We start from the raw sequence: 19,425 nt of genomic DNA on the forward strand, positions 1-19,425 counted from the left end.
TGTCCGGTGTGCTTTGTATGGAGTTTGTCAAAAATCTGACAAATTTCATACAAAAATTAGCAATTACTTATCGTTTAGTTACGGTTAAAGTTAGGTAGTGCAACTCAGCCTAAATATCCTAAGTAATTACTATGATACCACTGGGAAACTAATCTACCATGGTCGGATGATTTTCTATGTGGCTGAACCGTGGGCATCCTAACTGAGTCGTACTCGGTCCTAATTGCATGTATTATGGATCGTACATTTTGGTACGATAAAAGTATTGATTGCTTATTGAATAATGCATAGTAGGATGGATTTGCCTGCTTAAAATGCTGATGGAAACTCGACAGGATCTGACGGTACGTGTGTGAGAGACGGTGATTAACTGAACAAATAATTGTCAACGAAACCGAACTGTAAACGTTAACCTAGGTCTACCAATCCAATTCCCTACAAACATTTTATAAAAACGGGCCAAGTTTAGATTTTAGCTCATAGTGAAGTAGGAGGCATATGTAGGGTAGGTATTAAACACAGAGTAAAACCCAAATAATGTTACTAATGATACTCGATCTGGATTTTAACCGACGCTAAGTATAAGTTAAATTTTTAAGCCGAAGTGAAGCCTAAAAGCTAAATGTACCTAATTGTTAAAACGGCTTCATTACCATACAGGTTTGACAGCTACAGTGACTGTGTTCTATTTTTTGCTCAATGTGGGTTTCAAAGTTGAAACTCGCCGTGAATTTTAGAAGTGTTTTAGCTTTATGTGGCAGTGAGTCAGTGAATGTAAGATTAGCATACATTTGCATTCAAAGAACTTAACTTGGAGTTCTTAGATAACTTACTCTTCTTCTAAGTTGTCTACAGACAATGTTTGAATAAAAATGGTGTAAAATGCGCCTAACGTGACTAGCACTACCAATGTGTCTAGCTAGACTATAGATTCAAAAGTAAGCAAAAATACTTAGAAAGTCGTCCTAATAGGCAGTTGGATTTCATCCCAACTTGGCGAGAACACTACCGTGCCCCTAGATTGTTCAGTTTCAATATTGAATCTGGGAACAATCTCAAACAAGAGCCTAATGTAAATTAATTAATTTCTTTGCTAAGAAGAAGCTTAAAACACACCGGATTAATGTCAAAAAATGTTTTCTTGAAAATCGTCATTAATTTCAACCTTCTGTTTCTTTTTCAAGGCAACGGGAATATGAAAATAATATCATACTAAAAATGAAATTACGTCCTTTGACCCGAAGGTAACAAGTTGTTGCCTCGAAATTAGGAACAAAAAGATTAATTCAGTTGTTACAAACCTTTGAAATGTGTACAATATCATTGTTATTGTTACTTTCGCAGGTTTTGTTTTTGCTTGTTATTATACTTCACAGAGAGGCCTCAAAATTTTCTTATTATCTAGGCTTGTACAAAGCTTGTAAATTACAAGCTTTCCTGTATATTACAAGTTTTAGTATACAGGAATTGCTATAGGTCGCGCAGCGAAAGTTAAGACTAACACGGTCTGGCGCTGTCGTCATATTTGCATGTACCTACAGGAACATAAATACAACACATTACACGTTCCAGCTCAAATATCGAATACACTAGCTATCTCGTTCTTGCTAAATATAACGAATCCTTGCAAGACAGAGACCGCTTGTCAGTCAGCTTACACTAATAAATAATTAACAGAAATATCTTAGCCTGTGTTGATTGCCTCAAGTCTTGCTGCGCGACTTTTAAAGGCCATTTCGAAGAAATGCGTTACCTGGTACCAGTCACATAACTTTTAAACTTTGTAACTGTTCATTCAGCTTTCCCAATTACCTTTCTGCAGCAAAAAGTATTTAACTGTTGTTTTAGACTCAGTAAAGTCCACAATTTTTCTTTGATAAACTTTGTCAAGACGAATAAATCCTTTTGCCTATAAAAATAATAACTTCTACCAATAACAAGAGAAGTTAATGCCTGAGTTTGGAAGATAACGACAAGTTAATTGTTTGAAGTTTTATTAACATTTCCAAAGCTACAGATTGAAGTAACTTCGCGAGGGAGTGAACTTGTTAAAGCTACGTTCATGAATGCTGAGCTTACCGCAGAGCTTTTTTAGAAAAATGTAGGTGCAAAGAGTCGTTTTTGGTCTTGGTCCATTATGACTGCCACAGTTGGTCCACTTGAATAGGATTACACAATAACAAAGAAATTACTTATAAAAATATTAGCATTAAAAGTTGCATTTCAAACAAATTTTTTAAAACTTGAAAAAACATATTGCATAAGATGGGAATTGAACCTTGATGTTGACGAACATTCGCTTGTCAGCCACTGCTCTGTTCCCTGAAAACCCACAAACCGGTATCGTTTGCGAAGAAATTAACAAAAACACAAGCATAAACGTAGTATGTTTTTACTTTTGTTGATGCCTGATTTAATGTACCTACCCATGATCCACAAATAAATAATTTTGATTTGATTTGAACTCGGTCTACGAAAAGGAAAATCTCCCCTTTTCCTCCCACACCGTGACAAATTACTTGTTACTGTCACGCACACTTCGTTAACACCACTTTTCCTTGTTACCGCTTCCGAAAGTTCGCGGGTTGACTTTACAAAGGCTTTGAATCAAGTAGGTTTCTGTTCCAACCAATACTGGTGGTTGTGGTCGACTCTCAAATACAATAAAAACTATTTTACGACTTCTAATCTTATCAACTAGTATCCTACTTAGTTTAAGCAGGCCTGGCTCACTCCGCGCGGTACATCCGATAAATTACCTACAGCGAAGCGCCCCGCCGGCGGGTATTATATCAGTCGAGTGTCACGCGCGCGCCCGTCAGGACGCTGGCGTGCGTTGTAGTACCTAATTCTATTATCGAAGTATTATTTAAAAATGGACATAAAGAGAAAGAAATATTATTGTGCGGCGTTCGGGTGTTTAAATTCGAAAAGAAATCTACCGGATTTATCTTTTTTTTCGCTTCCCAAAGATGCTGAAAGGTATGTTGGCCATGTAGGTAATCAATAATTCTTAGGATAGTATAGGAACCTAACCTACCATGACTACTGCTCAGAATGCGTTCGTTCGTTTCAGCCAAAAATGACGTCCACTGCTGGACAAAGGCCTCTCCCAAGGTTTTCCATAATCAATGCGTACTTACCTACATACGTACCTCATTACAAATAAGTAGATTAATTATTTTTTTACTAGACACTACTAGACAGCAACCCTAACAGCCTAAGAAGAGTTCAGAGGCACGCGATAGAAAGAGACAAAACTTGTAGGTGAATAAAATTGTAGGTACTTAGTGCTGTGCGAGCTGAATTCCACTGTATCGCGTCGTAGCAAGACTCGCATTTATTTAAATCGTCTTGCGGAGTAATCCTTCTGTACCTGTACTATTACTTATTCTGTGGTTTAAGCACTAAAACACTTTTTATACTCGTACCTACTAGTGGCCGCCCGCGACTTCATACGCGTGGATCCTGCTTTACTCCCTTAGGGGGTGAATTTTGCAAAATCCAATCCAATCAAAATTTGAGACTCCCACTTGTACCTACCTATTTCCTTTCGCTTTACGAACCTTTGAACGCGAGCGTTGATTTAGATTGGTCAATACATTGCTAAGTGCCTTCCTGGAAACCAGTCCAGGTAAAAGGGTAGTCTAAATAAAGCCTGTAATGTAGTGTAGGGGACAAAATAAGATATCCCCTTCGTCAAGAAATGTCGGGTGATATCATGCGACGTTAAGCCCATTGCCAAATATCATGTCACATGTTTTTAATCCTATGCAATGTTACCATGGAATACAATGTCGGACAAAGTTGTCTGACGTCACACTACTAATTCATCTGACATGTCTTTAGCTGGAAAAAAAATGTACCTATTTAAATGTGCTTTATTACTCTTTATGCCAGCTTAGAAGATTATGTTTGTTGCATAATAACACCTACTAGAATAAGCATTAATTACCGAATAGTGTTTGATTTGCTGCTGTCCGTAAAATCAATTGGTCAAATTGTTTTTAGATAAATCTTTCTTTATTTCCTTAGCCAAGCAAAGTGGTCATGCCCGGAGATGAAATTGGGTAATAGGTGTAAGCATTCTTCCTAATAGAAAGTAGGAAAGAGATCTATTACGTGAACTTCGAGTCCGGACAAATTGCTGTGTATCGGACAAAATGGGTGGAAGACGTCCAATATCATATAGGTTTTCCATTACAGTATTCGTTATACTTAAGTTTTTAGGGTTCTGTGACAAAAGCAACGATGTTACTGAAGTTCCAATGGCCATTCGTCCAGCTGTCATCGACAGGGATGTGTCTTTTGACCCGTAATACAAAACACAGAATATCAATTTTTACTGATGCCGCTACAAAAATAAATGATAAAAATTAAAGGATATTTTTACTATTTTGAAAATATTTGGTAACATGCTTTTTAATACGGAACCCTTCGTGTATGAGTTCGATTCGCGCTTGGCCTCTATATAGGCATACATGTACAATAAATAAAGCCTTATGCGCAAGGGAATCTGATTCGATTACAATTAATACTGAAGTATTGCCAGATGCTTCTTTGATCATTGGTGTGTAACCAGATTAATATGTTGTCTTTGGTATTGTATTTATTGTTAAATGAAATAACAGCGAAAGAAGGCACTAGAAATTCCTGAATATACATACAGGGTGGAATTTTGTAATGCCACCTGGAGGGAAAGTACTCTTAATACTGTAGATAGAAAATTTTACTCAAAGGAAACATTCCTTAATTTAGGAAAAGAAATAAAACTGCATTCAAAGATTTTTTAAAATTTGCTTGCCACACCCGGGAATCGAACCAACTAAAATTTGTTAAAAATTACACTGTATTTTTATTGCATCGATCGTTAGGGTTAAGTATAAGGATGAAATCTCTTCAACAAACATGATAAATTAAATTAAAGGAAAACTATGAAATCTTAAATTATTTTAATTATTTACAGAAAATTTTGAAAATCTTTGAATGCAGTTCTCTTTCTTTTCAAAAATAAAGGAATGTTTTCTTTGAGTAAAATTTTCTATCTACAGTATTAAGAGTACTTTCCATTCAGGTGGCATTACGAAATTCCACCCTGTATAAGAAAACATTGATTTGATTTGATTTTTTCAAATATACAACTTTATTCGCGCTTTTTACCAATAAAGGCATTTATATGCAGAAAACAATTAGGTACTTTAATTACATCGTCTATCGTTTAAATGTACTATGATATTTAATTTTCCTAAAGTTTCGATAGAATTGATTTGAATAGGTACAAATATAAATAGTAATGGATGATTGACTTAGAAAACTACACTAACTAAATTATCGTTAAACCAAAATTTGCGGCCTGGGTAAACCTAGAACTAACTGAATTAACTGTGGTATTTTAACAGTGTGTACACGAGTGAACTTATTATAGCAGTTTGAATAGTTACAGATTGGAATAATTGTATTGATCTATGACTAAAGTTATTAATTATTAAAACGAGGATTCCGTAATTATCTGGGACCGCGGTCCCAGTCGCCGGATGCGTAAAAATTAAATAATTTTCTTCCGGCGACTGGGACCACTCATGGATTTTAGTACTGTACCGATTTTGGATTGAATAATATTTTCTTTTAAGTTATCTATGAGTGGTCCCAGTCGCCGGAAGAAAATTATTTAATTTTTACGCATCCGGCGACTGGGACCGCGGTCCTAGTTAATTGCGGTCCCAGTCGCCGGAAGCCTCATTAAAACAGACGATTTACAATCTAAGACATGAGTCGGCAACCTTTTGAGATTGTGTCAAGCTTTAATATAAGCTGGATTCATACACTCACCAACGGGCGAATGACAAATGACAGAGCGAGGCTCAATCGGACCGATGATTAACTAACGGACTTAATTAATTAACCGTGTGATTAAAACCTACAAAGAGAACAATTACACGAAGCCATTTTTAAATTTGTACTTTCTTATTAACTAGTTTTATTTGAGAATTGAGAGAGAAATCTCTCTCAAGAGAGTCCAAGTCCAACGAGACTATGAATCATGCTATGAAATTAATATAACTTTCCACATAAAAATAAAAGAAAATAAAATAAAATTCGTCGAAAAAAGAACTCTAGATGCTCGGTTTCTATGACTCCTTCTTATACCTATTATGTATTCTGTGCTTATACTTTCTTTCGAGTAATTTAACACGTCCAACGACCCGATCGGAATTTAATTTAGTGAAATTGAACACGAGATCACCAATAAACACGCCATGTTGTAAACGAAAATACGTCGTTTATCCTACAGGCTAAGAGATTTTCATTCGAGTTGAAATCACGAGAACGACTATCAAGATAGTGAACACTGCTTGGTAATCAATTGATAACGATTAACGATACGATGGTAAGTAATGTAGCCGTAAATATTTATAGAAGAAGTTAATTACTTATTTATAGAATGTAGCGTTGCAGTTTTGGCTGTTTTTCACAAATTGATTTTCTTGCTCGATATTTGGATTTGGGATGCCACTAGCGACATCTATTGGCGGATTTAGAGGTTTGATTGAAGAAGGTTTGCAATAGATGGCGCTTTTTGCTCAGTCAATTCAAATATATTTTTATGAAACATTTCCTAATGTTTTTATTTATGATTGTTCTATTTATTTTTTAATGGAGTATTTTCGGTGTTCTGGAAATTGTTTTCATCATGGTTTTTGTTAGTGTTTGCTTTTTATCTAAGCGGCGAAAGCAGCTGTCAGTTGAGCTGTCAAATCACTTTGGAATTTTGGTCGATCGTGCGCAACCGCAATTTTATTATTTTCGGGGATGTAATCCCCCGTGTTTCAAATCGTGTGATGCAGAATGCATCCACGATAATTTCTTAATATAATTTAAAAATAAACACACATGAGGTAAGTTCCCGTCGGAGAATTTATTTATTTTTCGTGATTGATATTTTTCGTATTCCAGTACGTGGTATTTCATGTGATCGTTTCTTTCAGAAATTCCCTAAATCCTATTCGGATGAGGTTATTGGGTTGCTGAAGACTGCGAGTGAAGCTTAAATTAGCGAACAGTCTTCGTAAGTATTTCTTTCCCATTGCGGGTTTTTTCATAACCTAATGCCACGTTCCACATGTGATGCTGACACTCGTATTTTTCGTTTCAGATGCGGGATTTCAAATTTCATATTTCACAATTTTATAATTTAAACATAATTTTTTGATGATATTTCATATATTTTAATTTCTCTTCATTTCGTATGAATTATTTCTCCTTTCTAAACTGCTGATCTCTTCGCATTTCCTCCTTGTCATCAAACCTCTGTCTCTGCAAGAGTTTGAACGCTTTCCTGTCGAGGAGATGAAAGAGCTCCATCTGGCACTGCGCGCTTGAGGCCGTGGAGGACGCTGCTTGTAGCCTAAAAGTGTGCGAGACCCGTTGGACCCCGGAAGAAGAGAGGAACGTTCAGGGTAACGGCTTATAACCGCATGGCTTCCAAGGTACCCACTTTTCCATCCTTCAAGTAGGAGTCTTTCCGACCTGACATCGCGCAGTTATCTTAACTAGTAGAGTCTTTTAATATTTAGGCTGAGTTTTAAGAAATTTGTAGTGGCAATAATATTCACCAAACCGAACCTAATTAACGACCCTGAATCCCTTGAGATTGGCACTATCTATTACAGTAGTTATATCGTAATTGTCAACTGTATTCAAGCTTACGAGACAAAATAAATTGTGTCAATTGAGAGGGAGCTGTTTTATTTTCATTTTTTTAATTTCATACAAGGAACGGTAACTCTTATAAATTTCTGCAAGCCGGACAACCTCTTTTTCAAGTGCAGACAATTCACCATCTTCTCAGTCTGCACCGGTGGCGGTTCAATTCCAGTCACCAAGCCGCCAGGAAAAAATCCTTTCTTGCAAGAAGTAATTTATAAGGTAGAAATAATTATGTTTAATACGAAATCAGCCGTTTTGTAAGGATAATTTTAAGATAAGACAAATGAAGTAGGATAAACATCTTTGATTTTTTTTGTACCGTAGGGGTAACATTCGCAAAAAAATCTTTATCTTTAATTTCTGAGTCAGTTTCTGTGTCTGTGTCTAATAGATATATGACAAAATTTAGAAAATGATCTCAATGACTCAATTTGACCTTCGACCATATTGTTAGTTGTAAAAGAATTTGCAGCTGTAAATTATGTTAATAACTATTTTTGTCACAACACTTTCTACATTATTTATTCAAGTGCTCTATCACTTAATAAATTACATATTTATTTTATTTTTACTTTGATTACTTATTACTTACCTAAATTGACGCACTCAATTTTGAAATAAAATTTTAGTTGAAAAGCAACAGGAAGAAATAAGTTAGGTAAGATTTACTTAAGTAATTCCCTGAATCAAACTTTATGGTCTTGTAATTTAATCAATAGAAAAGGTATTGCCTTAAACGAGATTGGGAGTTTTGTTTTGTGCCAATATTGGGCTACCAACGTTGGACGTATTGTTTGGAGTTGAAGACCAATAAAACCAATTCCGCTGAAATTACACTCGAGTGCTAAGAGCTGTCCAACTAACAACAAAATAACATGAGTGATTTGCGCAAATATTGGTTGTTTGAGAGCATTATATTTGTTACAATGTTTTTTTTCCTGTTTTATTGAACGTTTTTGTTTTTGTATGGCATTGCTGTAAGTAAGAAGTTATGTTAACTACAACAGATAAATGAATTGCTGTTTTTCCTACCACTGTATCTTATACAGTTTGACCGCCAATAAAAACCTAACCAGTGAAGACCAAATTTGTCCCAGGGGAAAGATAAACTGTCATTGGACCTGCTACGAAATTAATCAAGAGGAAATAGGAGTTTGAAAGGATCGACTTTCAGTGCAAAGCGGGTGACTGGTGACAAACAAAGATGCTTACCTACTTGCGCTCGTGTTCACAAACATTACTATGAGGTCTCACACTGTGAGACTCACAGTGCGCGTGGACGCACAGGGTGACACACGAACCAATCACAGAGCTCTATTCAACGCTGTGCATTCGTTTTGCTGCTTCACTTAAGCAAGCATCGTTTGTGAAATATTATGGGCGTTTACGATATAATCTTTAAAATATTTATACCATACCTACCATACTATTGTGGCTACCACGTGAGCTACTTGCCATTAATATTTAGTGTGCTAGTCTATAATATTATTTTGAACTTTTTGAAAATCTAATTTTGTGAATAAAGCGAAACTTTAACTGAACAGCCGTTTGCGGTCAAAACTTTACTACTTAAGCATAAATTGAAAACACGGGGAGTACCTATTGTACCGCATTTTCTTTCAGTTTAATACTCTGAAGAGTTTTGCAAACAAAACTTTAATTCTTGGACATTGTGGCATCTGTTTCAAGTTTTCAAACTTCTTTAATATTTTTGCGATTTTCCAAAACGCAATTCGTATCTGAGTATTCGAGATTTTGTAAGTTTTTATGTTATGAATAAATGAAACAGCAATTTTTTAAGTTGTCCCACGTTTAAATCCCTACGGATATTGTTCTAACAGAATAAGCTCTAACCGCACCTTTTTAGTAAGTTTTACAACTCCTCATGGACATTCGTTTAAAAGTACTTATGAAAACGTGCCGAGAAATGTAAACAGTACCTAAATGAAAAACATTTGAGACTCTCATTTTTACTACGTTTCTACGTGCTAGTATTTGTTCAGATTTTTTCTACAATGTGTGAAGTTATCACTGATGAAGGTAGAAAACGGAACTATTCCCACCTCTCGTTCCGACCTCTGCAACTCCTGTGAAGGCAGTATCTACAGCTTGACCGCCATAAGAACTCAACCAATGAAGGTCAAGTTAGTCCCAGGGGAAAGTTGAACTTTCATTGGACCCGTTGAAGGTAGAAATAAAATCTACGAAAAGTTTATCATAAATGTCTTTTATACTTACCTATGTATTTTAGTTACGTATAATAAACAACCAAGTATGTCGCTGAATTTCAGAGGGCGATTACATAAATATAACATTCTGTAAAAAGTTAAGCCCACAAGTTTCGTTATTTATAGTGGAGAGGTGTTCTTTAATCGCATTTGTTGTTGGTTTATACGAGCGGCAAAAAGTTCCATCCAACAAGATGGATGGCGGATAGTGTTGCGTTTCTCTCAAAAAACAGGACATCTATTAGCAGCAAGTGGGATTGGGACGAATAAATCGGGAAGTGACATGATCATCATACGATAAAAATTACAAACAAAAACAATTCACTGAGTAAATAACTTTAAAAACGTTAAAGCTGGTGCTCCATGAAAGTGCAGATGTTGAGTAATGAATAAAATAGCTAAATAGACGAAAAACCGACATTTTCAGCGTCCCGTGCATGATGATTTAATACGGGACGTCCCGCCGATAGCGGGAACTCTTCCAACACTAATAGCAGCGGAAATAGGTTCTACATCGGGAAAATTCCAAGCCCCGAGCGTCTTCATTTTTTAAAGAAAAGTAAAATACTTAGTATGGGACATTTATTTATAATTTCTTGTGTTCAAAAGTTTCAAGTTTCTATAATTTTAAATGCATTACATAATTTAGGGATGGGCCGAACTTTAGTTCTATTTCGTATTTGGATTTCCGAACTTCGGCCGAAGTTTTCATTTTAACCGAATGTTTGGCCGAAGTTCGGATTTTTTCGGTCATTTTTTTTCATCTTGGCCTTAGTTACCGAAACAGATACAAAAATATGTTAAACTTATTCTCCAATGCACTTCTTAGGTACATAACGTAGCCATATTGGAACAATTTAAAGCGGTTATTTTAAAAAGCATTATAATAGTAAATTGGAACTCGAGGCGAAAGAAACATTCGTTTAAAAACCCGTACCGAAATGTATTTGAAAAATAGTGAAAACGCTTCAGCGTTTTCGTTTTAAAACCGACTCTCTGCAGCTACTGCGAAATGATTGGCGTAGATTTTATTTCTGTTTTTTAACATACATTGCCCGAGGCTAGCAACTGTTTAAACTGAAACCAGTCAAGCGTGAGTCAGACACTATAAAGGTACCATATTATGTATATGGTGACATAATATGGATAAGGACAGATACACATTTATACCTTATACCAGGCCTGTTCATCTCCGCGAGTTTACATAGAAAACAAAACACGCACGATGGCCCACCTACAGGATACTATTCGACAAGGCCTCACATACGAGCGAACATTGACTCACGCATGCGTATTCTTGTGTATGATGGAAGAAAATAAAGAAAATGGTGTACTAAATACTGTGCAGTATTTAACTGCGTAAATAATAATAAAAACACAGAATGTACTTTTTTAAGTGGCCTCAAGACACTGAGAGGTAAATAAGTAGTTAATATTATTCATGATAATTCATGCTAAATCATGTATTTCCTCCGCCATTTTCCGCAGTTTGGCACCTCACGTCACATCATTTTACCGAAGTCAGCCCTATAGCTTCGGCGCAGTGCCGATCACTAACGTTTGTCAACAAAATGGTGCTTGACTCTTGAGACAGGCTAAATTACACCATATTGTTAATGACATTGAGCATACATTTTTTTAAATACCTTCGCGAAGTAAAACTTCTGTACGTAGTACTTATTATTATTCTGTGCTTATACAGACAAATATTTATACCGGTTCCATATTCATATCATGGCCAAATCCTACATTTGCCCCCGGTAAATTAGCTGGTAAATCGTCCTTCTGTAGTGAAGACTTTATGAAATGAATGATGATGATGATGATGATGATGATGACGTATTTTTTGCTAGATTTATTGTAGATTCTTCTATAGTTGTGACTTGTTTTCGTTTTTTAACATTTCTTGTTATAGGGGGCTTTGTGTTATGTAGTACTGGTTGGTAGTACTCGTAGACAATAGGTATTAATAACATACGAGTATATGTGTTTAGGTACGAAAGATACAGCCTGATGACAGACGAATGGAATGTCGGCCCATAGAGCCCTTTGGGTCTACGGAATCTTAAAAATGTATCCAATAGAAAGCTACTATTTTTTCCCAGAAACGTGGGCCAAATTTTTATTTTTTAGGGTTCTGTAGGAAGGTACCCAAATGATGCCAACGGGACTCTATTGATGGCCTCGCTATCTGTCAGTCAGTTTATGTAAATATTTCATTGTGATCGCTCTACGCGCGAAAAAGGCAGAATGGTTTATATTGGCTTATTCGTTGGAGCAACTTGAAAGTGAAATGAAATTTTATTATTCGTTTGTTTACCAGGTGTTATTACATAATATTTGTTAATGTGGTTGTATTGTAATTGCAACTATATTGCGACAAAAACGTTTAGGATATACATACTTATACATGGTGTTTCCTGTAAGTAAGGCCTGTGTCAAGCCGAAGTCAAGTAATGGGTGAGGACCATACCTATCGATTTCACCCCATGTATGTTCTACGATTTTTCGTAGTTTAGAAGTTCATTAATAAAATTTGTAACTTTTTAAAATTTCATGACCGGCTTGACTTTTTTCAGATTTCTTTTTTCTAACAGAATCGTTGTGTAACAAGTTTTAAAGGTTACCGCGACACAAGCTTCGCTTAGTGCGGTATCCGCTAGATATAAGGACTTTATGTATTTGGTTTTACTGGCAATAAACGTTTTATTTATTTATTATTATTATTATTAATGGCAGTTGTGTGTGTATTAGATTAAGTTTATTTAACTTGTAATTTTTGGTACCAAGCTAAATTCTCCAAACAAAGCGACGATTTCATCTTTAAGTTGCTTAAAAAATATCCAGTCATCACATCAAAGCATCTTGAACAGAAACTTCTGAGTTGTGCGTGAGTGATCTCAGATATCTCGACTCAAGTCACGTTTTTTCTCCGGAGTTGATATTGGGTCACGAGTTGCAGGTTTTGTTTTGTTTTATACAGGGTGTTTATTGTCAACACCATTTAATAATTCTGGGGCACAGCTTGAAATAAAAACTTTTCGCTGCATCGCTGAAAAATTTCAATTTCAATTTTTATTTTTTAAAACAATAAATAGATAGTCGCGTAATTCGCGAACCATTCTTATGCCTTAATTTTACCATACAAAATACGAATTACTCGTCAGTTAGCGTTTAAAATACTCTAAATTACTTAGGGTGAATTCGACCAATCAAGAGTACCTAAATATTAATCTCAGAATAAATCGTCGGTTATTCGACTTTTTGACATATTTCCCATTCTGAAACTGTCAATGTGCCAGTTATACCAGGAGTTATTCTCGAATAAAAGTTTGATCGAATCGGGCCTTAGTCGACAACATGACATTTGGCAAAGGCTGTATATGTGTTAACTGTACTCATCTCATTAGACGTCTCATTGTTTGTTTATAGGTACGTTAACGAATGAAGAATGTGACTCCAACACATGCTTGCGGTTAATGAGTTCGTATCCTGTTGGTAGCTGTGAAGTAAGTTAATAAATGTCATTGACTTCCCATGAGTTGTTAACGCGAACTTTCTTCTTGTTTGTTACAAAGGACGTTTGAAATGAGACTTGCAATCTCACAGTGCGAGGGACTGTCGATACGCGGTGTCTGGAATTAGAAGTAAGGTAGAATTTAGGTACATAAGTAAGACAGAGGAATAGTGCCCGTTTTCACCATCAATCCCTAATTTTTAAGTGACCCCTTTGACAACAAAATTCCTATTATTTGTTACCATAGGGGTCACTTAAAAATTAGGGATTGATGGTGAAAACGGGCATTAGTCTATCATCTAGTTTTATAATAGGTCAGATTTGGCACCAAAAATCTATACTAATATTATATTTTTTTTATTTTTTATTTTATTTTCTTTATTGGGAAAACATACAGCTTATATTGATACAGGTAAAATAAAAATAATAAGTCTTACACAAGCCTATGAGTTTTCACAGATAATTTAAAATTGAAAAGACAGATTCACAATGCGAAAATGATAAATGCGAAAGTAACTCTGTCTGTCCGTCTGTCTTGCTTTCACGCCTAATCCACTGAAGAACTTTGATGAAATTTGACATAGAGATAGTTTGAGTCCCGAGAAAGGACATAGGATAGTTTTTATGCCGGTTTTTGAGACAGGGACGCGCGCGATAAAGTTTTTCTGTGACAGACAAAATTCCACGCAGGCAAAGCCGCGGGCGGAAAGCTAGTACATAAAACATTAATGTATTTCCTAATAATACGTCTATTTGTCTTACGATTAACATAACGTCTACTAAGTTTGTGTAAGCCTAATTCAATTCAAGATTATTTGCTTCTCGTGTTTATACAGTCTAAAAAAACCTAGGCTTCTATTTTTCAAAGGAAACTGTTTCTTATGCTCAAATACAGCCTTGAGTATAGTTTATTGAAAAAGATGTTTTATTTTGAGTAGCAGAGAGCTTTTTTCGGATCTAGCAGGGCTTTTTCCTTTTTGTCTATACAAATGAATGTCAGAGTAATGAACCAGTATTTTCCATATTTTCCGAAATTAACTATAAATTAATGTATTATTTTATGAGAAGGATATCCGGAAATGAGGGCTATCGTTTTAGCGCTCACCAGTTAGCGCCACTGTAGAGTAAGGTCCTGTCACTTGCTAGTAGCGAAGACAGTGGCACCAGTTTGTGAGCGTTAAAATGGTAGGAGGACTATCGCATTTGCACTCATCAAGACGGCGCCACTGTAAAGTAAGGTCCTGTCAATCGCCAGGGGTGCCAACGGTTAAGTATAAAAACGATAGCCCTCATTGAGAGTGAATGGTGTCGTCAACCCAATCTAATGAATTCAGATTTATCCCCTCTCCTCCCCCCTTTCTTACCCCCTCGGTTTTTGAGATCGCTGTTAAAAACGAAAAATAATTGCTGCCTAAAACTTTTTTACGCTATGATTGGTTTGTTGTTGGTTCGAGTGTTAATTGCCCATCTCGGGAAATTAATCAGGAGAAAAACTGATTAGAGATGAATCTATACTAATATTATAAATGCGAAAGTAACTCTGTCAGTCGGTCTGTCGCTCTGTCTGTCTGTCGGTCTGTCTGTCTCGCATTCACGCCTAAACCACTGAACCGATTTTGATGAAATTTGGCATAGAGATAGTTTGAGTCCCGGGAAAGGACATAGGATACTTTTTATCCCGGTTATTGAAACAGGGACGCGCGCGATAAAATTTTTCTGTGACAGACAAAATTCCACGCGGTCGAAGCCGCGGCCGAGAAGCTAGTTTGTTATAATTTAGGCTGAGTTGCACCACCTAACTTTAGTTGTAACTATAACGATAACCAGTGCTTTTTGTATGGAGTTTGACAGATTTTTGACGTTTTTTAAAGTTAGATGGTGCGACCCTGCCTTAAAGATGGTGCAATCTAGGCTAAGAATATTCTACTTTTTTACGGTTGTGAGTTTGTAAAAATAATCCCTCTCCAAATCCCTTTCAAGACTTTTTGCAAAAAAAAAAAGGTTTTGCAACAACATGAAAGAGACAGACTTAACTTCCTAATGTACAGCAGACGACAGCTTTTCAAACTATATTTTTTGTAGCAAAATGACCCTTACTATGACGACATAAGATGCCACAGTGTAAAGCTTGACGTGCTCGTCTACTTTTCGATTCGATTCCTCAGTTCGGGTATTCGATTCCCGCAAGTACCTACCAACAACATTAGCCGTAAATAACATAAAGAGCAATTAACGCCAAATTCCTATTTTATAGGAATAGAAACCGTAAGAATTTTCTCATTAAGTGAGAAGGTTTCAGAAGCGAAAATAAAACAAATGGTAGGCATTGTGAGGCGTAATCTTGCAGTCGCAGATGCAGTATGTAATAGTATGTATACAGGGTGATTGGAATACTTGGCCTATTCCTTGAAAGGGTTAGAGGTCATTAGTAACAAATTAAGTCCAGTGAACCAGGGGTCGAAACTGCTTGGCTATGTATCAAGCTGTGACGGTTCTTCGATTTTTGAGAATTTAATTGTGAATATACATTGAATTGATACTTTTCTGACAAGCGCTTGGCCAAAACTTACATCTCAGAAATAAAAGGTCTTAACTTAAGTAAAAATATTTTTTATTTTCTGTAAACTTTTTTTAGTTTTTTTCAAAATTTTCAACTAATGATCTCTAGTATTAACCCTTTCAAGGAATAGGTAGAGTATCCCTGTCACCCTGTATACTATGTTAATACCCTTTTTCGTAAGTAGGTTAAATGTATAAATGACTCTGAAAGAGTGTCCACTAACTGTAGTCGGGCTTAATGTCGTGTCAATTTTGCAAAAAAGGTTAGGATTGAATAGGGTTGTCACCCGACCAGGTTTCCCTAAAGGACAATGACCAAAAATGTATGGAGTGTGGTCCAAATGTCCACCACTAACGAGACCTATGTAGTAAAATAGTCTACTAAATACTGATTCATTATAACCAAATCGCAATCGAAAATATGCTGTCAGTAAAAAGTTATGACTGAATGAAAAGTCTGTTTTTTACCTTTTCATCCGAAAAATGTTCGTGATATCATTCTATCCATTGCACATTTTGGACTAATCTACGCATGTTATGTCATGTCGCACGTGGCGCGGGGTTATAGATGAACTTTATTAAATATTATACTAGCTGTGCCTACGACTTTGTACGCGTGAGAATTGTTAGAATAATGTTTCCCATTTTTACCACATTTGTCTTTACTGCTCCGCCCCTATTGGTTGTTGGGTGATGTTATTTATCTTAAAACCATCCTTGACAAATGGTCTATCTATAATAAAAATATTTTTTCAAATCAGACCAGTAGTTCCAGAGATTAGCGCGTAAACTACTACATTTTTCAAACAGTCATAACTTTTTACTGACAGCTTTTTTTTTTTTCGTCCCATACTGAAAGTTAATCTCTATTTAATGGACTTTAAGCCAATATAGGTCTCATTGGTGGTGGACATTTGGACCACTTTTGGTCATTGTCCTTTGTTTACAATGTCTCCAAAAAAGTGTATGATGTTTAAATACATACTCGTAATGCCTATGCGGTACACATTATTTACCATTATTGTTCATACTACATCACCGTTCGTAAGTAATAGAGCATTTTCAGTCATTTGTTCTGGCGAAATAAGTATGAAAATCTGTTTATCAAAAAAAGTTCTTACTTTAGTTCCGATAAGTTCAAATATTGATTCCGTTATTAAACAACTGGGTGATTAAAGAAATTTGAGACAGTAAATATTATTAAATTTTATCTGTTTCTTAACGAAGCAGTTTTTCATGTGAGAACATTTTCACTTTCTAGGAATTAAAAGTGAAAAACAACAGGTTTTCGAAGCATTTGGTGACCCTAGAGTGGCCCTAATGGCGACCCCGACTGACGCTGGTTCGTGTGAAACCGCTCACTTAAGACCTTAGGTCTGTCACATATAAAAATGCGTTGCGTTGCGATGCAATGCCATATAGCATCATTTCAAAGGTATTCATTAAGCTGGCTTGTAATATGGTTTCGTGCTGATTACCGCTTTGAAAATTAAATACTTCTAATTAACTGTTCATATAAGCATAAATGGGGCGTGCACGTAACCTTAAACAATTTAAAATCAGGTAAAAAAATGAGCACATAAATTATCACAATGTTTTATGGTTTTATAATAGGTCTCATTCGCCATGGGAGGGACACATCTGCTCCTCTCAATCACTCATCATCATCATCATTTTAGCCGTAGTAGCCATTTTAGCAGCGGCCTGCGTCCAGCGCCTTTCTGCTACCTTTAAGATGTCGTCGGTCCACCTTGTTGGACCACCTCGATCACTCGCAATTGACCAAATTAAGTTACAATAACAATCATGAACAAAGAAAGCAATATTTGAATTTTGGACAGCAGAAATTCTGTGCCACAACGCTTTTTATGAGTACCAGCCCTAAGTCCTTTTATGAGGTCATTATGATAAGGTGAGTGACATATTATGAGCTCTGCTTATCGCTACTGGCACTCCATCAGCCGGAATTCTATCTAGAGTGGTTTTTAACTTGATATACAACCCAGCGAATATTTGACAAAATTTTGAACATTTAGGCTGAGTTGCACCACCTAACTTTGACCGTAACTTTGACGATAACCGGCGCTTTTCGTATGGATTTTGACAGATTTTTGACGTTTGTCAAAGTTAAAATAAGATGGTGCAACCCAGCCTTAGGCTGAGTTGCGCCACCTTAATTTAACCGTAACAACAACAATAACCGAATTAACCGGTGTTTTTGTATAGAGTTTGACAGATTTTTGACGTTTGTCAAAGTTAAAGTAAGATTGTACAACTCAGCCTTATAAAACTTGTAGAGACTGCTTGGAATGGAAATACTGTCAAAACGTGGACGCGTTCAAATTCATTTATTCAAATTCTTTTACTTTTTTAACTTAGCCTAGTTCAGTGACAAGTTGTTGGAGTTTATTTTGCTTATACTAGGAAGCACCGCTGTAACCTAAAATAACTACAAATTACCGTACATTTTTTACTGTTTTTAGATTATTAGCAATTTTTTTTGCACAATTAGTTATACAAGTGACAAAAGTTTGTTTACTGACTTTGTAACTCTTGCGTCTACATCAATCTTTTCATTTAAATCAACAAATTATCTGCCAAATGTTCTCCACATACTTACTTTCTTGTGTGTCAACTAAATTTATTGATTGTGCATTTCCGTGAACAGTAAACCCCGAGTTAACTTCGTAACGGTCGTAGCACTTTGATTTTATTTGATTTATCAATGAAAGTGAAGGAAGTATGTCTGACTACACATTTATGTTGATTCATACCTGTATAATATAAAAGGAAAACTGAGTGACCTAACTCACAACTAAAACCGCTAGATCAGAGACCCCAAATCATAATCTTACCAAATTATGTCCCTGAATATTTTTATCCAAAATCTCACACAGGATCATTCGGAAACCCTTTATTTGCAATTCAAATTTTGTGACGTCATCGGGTCCTTAATAAAATAGAATTGCTTTGTTATTCCACTCGAAACCTAAGCCAATTGGTTTCAGCAAAGATTTTAGATCAAGAACCAATCAAAATAATATCTTTTATTTCAATTCATGACGCGAAAACTGAGTATCGAATCAAGTCGGATCTTTTCTCGCACTCACAATCAAAGTTTGGTGACATAGAGTCAATAGAACTTCAAAAGCTCAGTGAAAAGTTATAATAATAAATCTCTACGAAATAATACCAATCTAAGTTGACAATAAGCAAGAAGGCAATAAACTTACAGAAATACGAATAAGATTATAAGTTGATGAAACTATAAACATGATTTTTAAATTAACAAACAATTTTATGTAACTACCTACTAAAGATTTTAGCGATTTCAAGTTTCTTTTATTATGTACTTAAATTCAAGTCTCTTTAAAGATCTATAGAGTAGAGCATTTCCTCAAGCATTTATATGCA

At 35.7% G+C, this 19,425-nt stretch overlaps 1 protein-coding gene across 1 annotated transcript in view; it reads right to left on the bottom strand.

Annotated features, from left to right (window-relative positions):
• Window positions 1-19,425, bottom strand: part of LOC135081109 (neuropeptides capa receptor-like) — a 117,224-nt gene that overhangs the window by 986 nt on the left and 96,813 nt on the right. The gene's annotated exons all lie outside the window — the stretch shown is intronic.

Source organism: Ostrinia nubilalis, chromosome 19 (assembly GCF_963855985.1).
Source record: "Ostrinia nubilalis chromosome 19, ilOstNubi1.1, whole genome shotgun sequence".
In the NCBI taxonomy this organism is placed as follows: domain Eukaryota; kingdom Metazoa; phylum Arthropoda; class Insecta; order Lepidoptera; family Crambidae; genus Ostrinia; species Ostrinia nubilalis.